Raw genomic sequence first — 10389 nt, 5'->3', positions numbered from 1 at the left:
ATTGTCATACCGATTGTCATATTAGTACAATCAGATTTGTCTTGCTGAATTTAAATGAATTTTAATCCAATTTAAATTCTGAAAATCCTTAATATTAATTCTGAATTAATTAATCAATTAATTTAATTAATCAATAAATTAATCTTTGCAGATATAATTTATTTTCTTAATTAAATTCTATGACTTAATTAATTAATACTAACCTTGAGCAGCAACCATTCTTCTGAATATCTTCTGAAAATCACTGAAAATTATGAATCAATTCCACCACTTCAATGTTGACACTCGATGTACTATCTGGTTCATGAGTGACTAACTTCCGTGATGTTTCTTCATATCTTGACTTTGACAACTTGATTTTCTTCAGATTAAATCCTTGCAATTCTCCGATACCCTGACGAGATCTCTGTCACTTGATTAAATCCACAATCTTGATTTGTATCACTGAGGCTTGATCAATTTCTTGAACTTCTTCCAGTGAATTAATTCCTCAAGTCTGTAGATGAACCTTGAATCTGAATCCTTTGACAGATATTACTTTGCGAGATCTCTTTGACGGTAGATCCACTATTTACTTATTACATTCTTATTTGAGTTCAGTTGAATCCTCGAATATACAAATAGGCTATGACATATGCCTTGCAATCTCCCCCTATTTTTTTGTTAGACATTAACACACAAATACCTAGAGGATAACTCAACTAACAAATAAGAAAAAGATATAAACAGAAATGCAAAGTAAATAGTAGAAAAGTTATGGACTAGATTTAACATTTTCCAGATTCCAAGTAGATGTTCCTCTAGACTGAACATATCTTCAAGTAGTTCCATCTTCTTTTGTACAACCACATTTCCTGTTGAGAAGCACATATCTCTCTTGCTTCTCCCCCTATGAGAATCAACTGATTAAAGAAGATCACCTTCGTTTACCACCTCTCCCGTACAATAGGATCCGCAGATAAAAACCAATGGTACTCCCCTTTTGAAAATAGCTTTTTCCCTTACTAGAAAATCACCTTGTGTTTACCACCTCTCCCTTACAATAGGATCCGTAGTTACAAACAACAATGGTGTTGTGTAGTGTACATGTTTGATCTTTTTCTTCCTCCCTGCTATTTCTCCCCCTTAGTTGAGGAATCCTCCAAACTATTACTTAAGCTTTTATCTCCCCCTTAAAGAAGGAATGTATGCCGTTGTCTGAAGAAGTTCTCATATTTCAGTTGGTTGGAAAAGAAATAACAATTAGTTTCTCTTTCTTCCTCACTGTGAGTGTGTGATTCTGTTTAGTGTACCTCACATGAGTTTCACTCTTCTCTCCACTCGTGTTTACACTCATTCTCACAAGTGTATCACTCCTCTCATAGCTCCAACATTCAGCTGTACCTGCAAGGAAAATCACCTTAACCATCCTTAAGGAGGTCACAGGTGGTGCAATGGGAGTTCGCAAATCCCCATCGTTGTTAAACTTGTCAGATGAATCTGAGTCATAATCTACAAGTTGCTAGTTTCCCTTTTAGGGTTCCAGATTTGAATTCTGGGAAGGTAAACAATGATCCAACGAATTTAGCATAAAGATCAAAGTTCCCTTCTAATGTCTGTGAAGACATTTCCTTGTGACTCATCAGGTAAAATCTGAATCATTGTCAACAAGTTTCCGATCTGCACCTATGTCAGATCCACTATCCGCAGATGCACCCAGGGGTTTTAAGCCTGGGGAGGTAGACACTGACCACTGACATATGGCTTTTGGATCAGTATCCTCTCCTAACACCTGTAAAGGCAATTGGTCCATTAACGAACCTTAAACAATCGAATCTGACCTTAAAATGGTTGAAACTCTTGTTTCCGTCAACTCATCCTTTGTGTGTGTAACCTTTCCTCGTGCATCAAGAATTGTTTATATTTGAAGTGGTGACACTATATCGGATGCCTTGGCCGACTGGAAAAATTCAATAGACACACCCTGTTGAGAGAATGAATCTAGTAACTGTTTTTGTGCATTTTCAGCCATTACATCTTTTCGAGAAGATGTATGGGGGCTAGCAGTTGTCTCGGTTTAAATACTACTCATCTATGTAGGAGACAGAGCTACTGGGTTGACTTCAGAACCTTCCTTATGTGGTGCACTAAGGCATTATCTCCCTCACGCTCATTCATACTACATTTAGTGGTAAGAGAGTGTTGGTTGGTTCTGTTTCTATGTTTCTCTTTACAGTCTGGGATAGATGTTGTGGGTTTTCAACCTCATGACTGTCAATGAAAGAGAGTCATTGGAGACTGAACCTGTATCACAGAACATATGGCAAATAGAGAGATAAAATGTACTTAAGATCTATAATAAATGAAAATTATAAATTTAATCTTTTGAGAGAGATGATGTACAATAGTGATTTCAAAGGATTTTACATGAAATAAGAAATCACTAATGTAGAAAGAAGTTTGATTTTCTTCTAAAACTCACTGCACATATAAAACAATATGTTTGTGCCTAGTGATTAGAGAGTTATTAATATGACGATTGCTTAAGCAGTACACTAGTTCATACCAACCTGAAGTGAGATTGTGAAGAAGAGATTGCATAGTCCAATAGATCTGCAACTGCAAAGTCCATGAACTGAGGTGCATTGACTTCCTCTTTTGACTCACCAACCAGAAGTACACTTGTACACATCTTACTAGAGTCCAATTCCAAGTGTAATGTGCATCAGGTGCTTGATATGTCATAATATTCTCAAGTCTCGTCACTGGTGCTATATGTTAGATACTGCTTCCTGATAATAACCTAGCACAATATACAAAATTTCACTGATAACATATCCAGCTTGCAAACAGCCATATCCCTCATATAAACCTTTGCTTTTATCTCCAAAGGTAACCATGGGGCCAGCTTTCTCAACCACATTTGATAGCAGGGCTCTATCTCCGGTCATATGTCTTGATGATCCACTGTAAAGAATCCACACTACCGGTTACACCTGTTTAATGCCCTGCACTACAAATGGATTAGACCTTCTTCGGAACCCAAACTTGGTTGGGCCCGGCATACTTGTAGAATTGTCCTTTGTTAGGAAAAATAACATTTTTAATTTTAATGGTCTCAACTTTCTCACTGACTGAACATTTGACCTTATAAATAGCCTTAACAAATTTCTGTTTAGGCTTAGGCACAAATGTCTCCTTTCTAGCCTTAGAAGGACTAACAGTCTTAGATCTATCATGCTTCTTGTTATTCACATGCTGACGAGGAGTAGTCTTAACATTAGAAACATGCTTACCATTAAAATAAGCATACATCATATTAAAAGCACAAGACATACAATTAGAAACACCACATGCTTTATGAGAGTGATTAACAGCAGGCATTTTATGCATGGTAGTCATGGCATTTTTGTTTTCCAACTCATGTGTGTCTGAGTTAGTCTCAGTTGCTTTCACAACTTTGACTGGAACTTTCGACACACTCGACTTGGAAACAACCTTCTCATTAGCAAGATCTTCAGCACACATTTCTTCTTGAATAACAGAAGAGGTCGTATCAAATGGTTCAGCAATTGATGGTTTATAGAGGGGTTCATCAACACCCTTAAGCACATGTGGTACTTCCCTCCCTTTAGCACAGACACGAGGAGGGGAGTTTATGACTAATTCTCCAATAGCAATATTGTAATCATAACCTATTCCGGATGTTTGATTAACAGATTGCTTACTGTAGAACTCTTTAGCCTTCGAACAAGAATTGAAGTAGGCTCTAACCTTAGTCTCAAGACCGGTGATCTTGTCTTTGAGAATAGTTTCAAGTTTTCTATAACAGTCAACTCTATTCTCTAGAAAAGATACTTGTTCTTTTAATTTGTCTTGATTAATATGCACAAGTCTTAATTCATTGACCTCTTTCTCAAGGTCTTTGATCTGTAAACTTAACAGTTCATTATCACGATGTGCATTATCTAAGTTAGCTCCTAGATGATAAACCAATTCAGCATCAGTATATTTTACCTCTTTTCTTGACGATGAAGCTTTTCCATCAATAGCATAAGAGAAAGATTCCATTCTTCTTCATCTTCACTATCAGTATCATCCCAGCTTCTTCCCTTTGCCAGATAAGCCCTTTCAGAGTTACTCTTCTGATTTGAATCATAAGAGTTATTCCTTACTTGCTTTGGCTTCCTACATTCTGTGGCAAAGTGTCCCAAGTCATTGCAGTTATAGCATCTGATGGTGCTCCGATCAACCATCCCTGTTTTGTATCCACCACTGCTGGTGTTAGAGGATGAAGATCCACCTTTCTGGAATTTGTTGTCGTTGGACTTTTACTTAAGCTTGGGATTCCTCTTGAATCTGACATTGGAGAATCTTTTGACAATTTGGGCCATTGACTCATCTTTCAATTGCTCCAGCTCTTCCAAGGAATAAAAATCATCACTTGATTGATTTGTAGTAGGAGGATCATATTCTGCTACTAACACATTTTCCTCAGCCTTGGAAAACTGTACCATTCTCTCCAACTGTTGAGATTGTTGTTGTTGTTGACCTTCAGCTACAAGAGCAGTAGATGTGCTAAACATTCTATCTTTCCCGTAGACTTCCTTTTGCTGAATCTGCTCCAACTCATAGGTTTTTAACACACCATAGAGTCTATCCAAAGAAATCTCACTCAGATCTCTAGCTTCTCTAATGGCAGTGATTCTATGTTCAAGATGAGTTGGCAGTGTTAAAAGGAACTTTTTGTTGACCTCCCTGATTGAATAAAATTTTCCATTTATGTTCAGGTTGTTGATCAACGCATTGTACCTCTCAAACACTTCAGTAATTCCTTCTCCTGGATTTGATTTAAAATGTTCATACTCAGAGGTTAGGATCTCCAACTTGTTCTCCCTAACTTCCTCTGTGCCTTCATTAATCACCTCAATAGTTTCCCACATGTGTTTAGAATTTTTACAGTTCATCACATGTCTGTTCATCAAGGGATCAAGGGAATCAATTAATATTAATTGAAGGCTGGCATCCAAGAAGGCTTCTTCCTTTTCAGCAGGAGTAAAATCTTCAGGCTCTTTTGGATAGGTTCTAGCTTTGGTAATCACAACATCATCTACTATCACCTCTGGTTCAATAACCATCGGAGTTTTTAGACCCTTCTTTAACAAGTTCAGATATTTGGGATTTGCAACTTGTAAAAATAATAACATCTTCTTCTTTCACATGATATAATTTTCTTGATCAAATAGTGGAATTTTAACGGTTCCAACTTTTTGTGAAGTCATTATGAATTTTTGAATAAATAAAAATTCAAGGAGTTGAAAAATCACAAAAGTCTAGGATCTTGATTTGTTCGTTAATCAGAAGGCTCTGATACCAATTGTTAGGTCCCGATGTGTTTGTAGAAGGGGGGTTGAATACAAACAATACCAAATAATCGAATTAAATGCGGAATAAAAATAAGAAACAAAATTCAAGTTAAATAAGAATATTATTAAACTTGAAAGGTGTTACAACAACTGTATCGATTACAAGGAATTAATCTCAAATTAATTATCACAAATTTAGAATAAATTCGACATGAACTTTTTCTATTTTTGCAATAATTAGAATCAAATGCTAAACGCGATTTGAGATTAAGTTCTAGGGATTTTGATCCGCTAGATTGTTACACAAGAACAAGACAATGATTTCTAGTTCATTGGATTTAACTTTGCAAACTAGAAATTTGATCTTGAATTTAGCAGAGAAGATATAATGTTTCAGAGGCGGCTGCTTTTTTTCTTGAGTTGTGTTCTTGGATGATTAATTGACTTTTGTTGCTTCTCTTCTTTTTAAACTAATCAACAGACTTGAATGAACTGGAGTGACAATCGGTGAGACAATCCAATTGTACTAGCAAGACAATCTGTTGAACTGGAGAGACTTTCGGTATGACTATTGTTTGTACTAGCAAGACAATCTGATTGAACTAGCAAGACAATCTAATTAAACTAGCAAGACAATCCTCTTCCAGTGTAACTTTCGGCAAGACAATTATTTGTACTAGCATGACTTTCGGTATGACTATTGATTGTCATACCGATTGTCATATTAGTAAAATCAGATTTGTCTTGCTGAATTTAAATGAATTTTAATCCAATTTAAATTCTGAAAATCCTTAATATTAATTCTGAATTAATTAATCAATTAATTTAATTAATTAATAAATTAATCTTTGCAGATATAATTTATTTTCTTAATTAAATTCTATGACTTAATTAAAAAATAGAGAATTAATACTAACCTTGAGCAACAACCATTCTTCTGAATATCTTCTGAAAATCACTGAAAATTATGAATCAATTCCACCACTTCAATGTTGACACTCGATGTACTGTCTGGTTCATGAGTGACTAACTTCCGTGATGTTTCTTCATATCTTGACTTTGACAACTTGATTTTCTTCAGATTAAATCCTTGCAATTCTCTGATACCCTGACGAGATCTCTGTCACTTGATTAAATCCACAATCTTGATTTGTATCACTGAGGCTTGATCAATTTCTTGAGCTTCTTCCAGTGAATTAATTCCTCAAGTCTGTAGATGAACCTTGTTTCTGAATCCTTTGACATATATTACTTTGCGAGATCTCTTTGACGGTAGATCCACTATTTACTTATTACATTCTTATTTGAGTTGAGTTGAATCCTCAAATATACAAATAGGCTATGACATATGCCTTACAGACAGCAAGGGTTATACTGTGGGATATGGCTTGATTTTAAAAGAAAATGTCAACATTGAGGAGGTTGCCTTAGTGGATGGTCTCAAGCACAATTTGTTGAGTATCAACCAGCTTTGTGATAAAGGCAATTCGGTAACCTTCAATTCAGAAGTCTGTGTTGTGACAAACAAAAGGAGCAACAAAGTGGTTCTCACTGGAGTGAGAAAAGGAAATGTGTACCTAGCTGAATTCAACTCATCAAATGCAGAATCTGTTACTTGTCTTCTCAGTAAAGCAAGTTAAGATGAAAGTTGGTTATGGCACAAAAAGCTATCCCATCTAAACTTCAAGACCATGAATGAGCTTGTAAAAAAAGAACTGGTTAGAGGAATTCCTTAAGTGGAGTTTTCTAAGGATGGACTGTGTGATGCTTGCCAAAAGGGCAAACAAATCAAAGCATCATTCAAGAAGAAGGTTGATTCAACAATTGAAGAACCTTTGCAACTGCTGCACATGGATTTGTTTGGACCAGTCAATGTGTTGTCCATCTCTAGAAAAAGATTTTGCCTAGTAATTGTAGATGATTTCTCAAAGTTCTCTTGGACATATTTCCTTAAGTCTAAAGATGAGGCTAGTGAAATCATCATCAATCACATAAGGCAAGTCAACAATCATCCTGATTTCAAATTTAAAAGAATCAGGAGTAATAATGGAACTGAGTTCAAGAATTCTGTCATGAGAGCATTTTGTGAAGAAAATGGGATTTTGCATGAGTTTTCAGCAGTAAAAACTCCACAACAAAATGGAGTAGTAGAAAGAAAGAACATATCACTCATTGAAGCTGTAATAACCCACAAAATTTTCAACTTTTTGTAACCCTTGTGAATAGTGTTTTAGCTGAATGAGAAAACTTTTCACGCCACACTATGTAGGGGTTTTGTTATGGATATTCTGGGATATTATTAGTACTCTATGTGGTATATAAGTGTATGTAAAGATCGTCAGAATCCAATTTCCGAACACTTGGATTTTTCCCGGAAATCCACTAGATACGGAGCAAATTGAGTATAAGGTAACAAGATAAAAAGGATTTAAATTAAAGGATTATAATAGAGGATCATAAAAAGGAATATAATGTATTGAGAAAGGTTAAGGGAACCTAAGTAATAAGATCCCGGGTATGATCCTTCAAACGATAAACAAAAACGAAAGTTAAGCGAACCGTATAACAAATCAGCGGTCATTAGGCAAATGATTAGGAAGTTAAGCAAAGGGATTAGAGGGAGTGATGTCACCCAACCAATGAGAGGAGGACAAAGAGGGAAAGATGACATCACAACATGACATAGGCATGACATGGGAAGGAAGGAGGTGTGGTGGCTTTTTAACCACACAAATTCAAGGGCAACAAGGTAATTAACTAAATCAAACACAAAAACAAATCAACCAAGCCAAGTAAATTCATTCTTCATCAAAATCAAAAAGAAACCAAGGCTTTGTTCTTGAGAGCTCTCAGCTTTTTACTATTCAAAAGGCAAGGAAATTCAAAAATCAAAGATCCAAGCTTCCTAAATTGGTGAGTTAATTCCCTAATCATCTTCATGCTTGGTTAGGGCTATATCATGAGTTTAAGCCATCAATTCCTTCTCCATCTTCTTCATTTAATCAAAGAAGAAGACTATGAATAGTGTTTTCAAGTTTTTAACTTGAAATTTTTCTTGTTTTCCTTGAAGATCCAAGCATTCCTAAGACTTCTCAAAGCTTCTTAAGGCTTCCTAGCTCCTCCCACCACTTCAAGGAAGGTATATCATCTCCAAACCCTAGATTCCTATGTATTATAAGATGATTTTGATTATTAGGATGATATTGTAGCTTGATGTTGGTGATTTAGAGTTTGGGATTGAATTGGTATTGAAATGGAATGGTAAATGTTGTGGTTTTGATTAAAATAACTTAAGTATGATTAAAGTTAAGCTTAGGCATAAGTATGAATGTTAAAATTGAATTGGTTGGGGTTGTTATGATGTGATAAGGATGGATGTTGGTTGTATGTTGGATTTGAGGTTGAATTGGGATGGTTTTGAATGGTTTAAAATTTGGAAATCGCGTAAACATAGCCGTCGTAACGTCCGATTTTCTTTAGACTATTTTTGTGCATAACATTAGGACCCGAGAACCCCCTGCTAGATTATGACCATTGCCATGTTTAGATCAAAAAGGGTTAATTAATGTATGAAACAATTATGGTAAGAGTGTTAGGCAGTTGGTAAGACACTCGCGAAGGAATCGCCTTAAAACTCATAAAGGTTAAATTATTAAAAATGGTGGAGCCGAGGGTACCCGAGTGACTTAAGCAAATCAGTAAGCGCAAAACAAGCGTTAGAGTCTAAGTTAGTTAAAGTATAGATTTACAAGTGACTTTGGTTTAATTCCAACTTACTTGTTGTTTATAGGTTACCAGACTCGTCCCGAGCCTTTTATCACCCCAAGTCGCTCAGACAAGTTTTCTACCAGTTATAACTGTTGTTGTGATGTATATGTGTATATGCATTATCTTGCGATAGATGCATGTTGGTTATTAGCAAATGTTGTTATATATTGAAGCATGCTGCTATGGTATATATATATGCATGCTTGTTTCGTATTCTTTCCATATATATCTGTTGATTCAGTTGATAATACCTATGCTAGAGGATAGCGGTAACTTGCATATACCCTTAGTATAGGGACCCAAAGGTGAAAACATTTTCTAAAACCGGGAGTCGAGGATCCCGAGTAGATTTTGTATATATGGATATAAATATATATATATATACACTTATATATATATATGGTCATAGTTTTCAAAACTATTAATCGAATAAGGTTTATTCGATAACTTTAACTTGGTTTTATTAATGAATATTATTTCGAATATTATTTGAAGGCTTATGACTCCTTTATATTAAATGAATATTATTTTGAATATTCATTCGAGGACTTATGACTCCTTTTATTTTATTATCTGAATATAATTTGAATATTCATTCGAGGGCTTATGACTCTTTTATATTATTTATTGAATATTATTTGAATATTCATTCGAGGGCTTATGACTCAGTTTATATTATTTAATGAATATTATTAAATATTCATTTGAGGATCTATGACTCCGATTATTTGCTGAGATTTGTTCTTTATTTTATTAAAGAATAAGGTGTAAATAATCAAACTTATTTTCGATTATTCAAATAAAGATAGTACTTTTATATAAGTATATCTTTGGTTATTTAATATCCATTTCAAGTATAAGTTTTAATACTTCTACTTCAATTATTTTTATAAAGATTATTCTTTATGGGAATATTATTTAAATAATAATATTCAGAAATTTTCTAAATATTCTGGGGACTGATTTACTTCATTAAATCAGCTTTACTCCAAACACTCTTTAAAGTGTTTTCGAGTCTTCAAAATGATTTTTAAAAGTTAGAGCGGACCCCAGAACTCATTTTTATATTTAAGATCTTCCTTTTTAAGGGGATTTAAATACTCGCTCAAAACCTGAGGGATCCGGCTCTGTGGTGTATTTTATATTCGCAACACGGTTGCAGTTTTGATAAATGAATTGATTACTTACCCAACGTTCGGGAAGTAAGTCCATCTATTGAGTCGGCATAAGCAACATGGGCTCAGTGGGCGTCCATGATAGTGTAAGTGGCTCAGTA

Source organism: Apium graveolens, chromosome 11 (assembly GCF_009905375.1).
Source record: "Apium graveolens cultivar Ventura chromosome 11, ASM990537v1, whole genome shotgun sequence".
Classification (NCBI taxonomy): domain Eukaryota; kingdom Viridiplantae; phylum Streptophyta; class Magnoliopsida; order Apiales; family Apiaceae; genus Apium; species Apium graveolens.
This window is presented reverse-complemented; position numbering follows the sequence as displayed.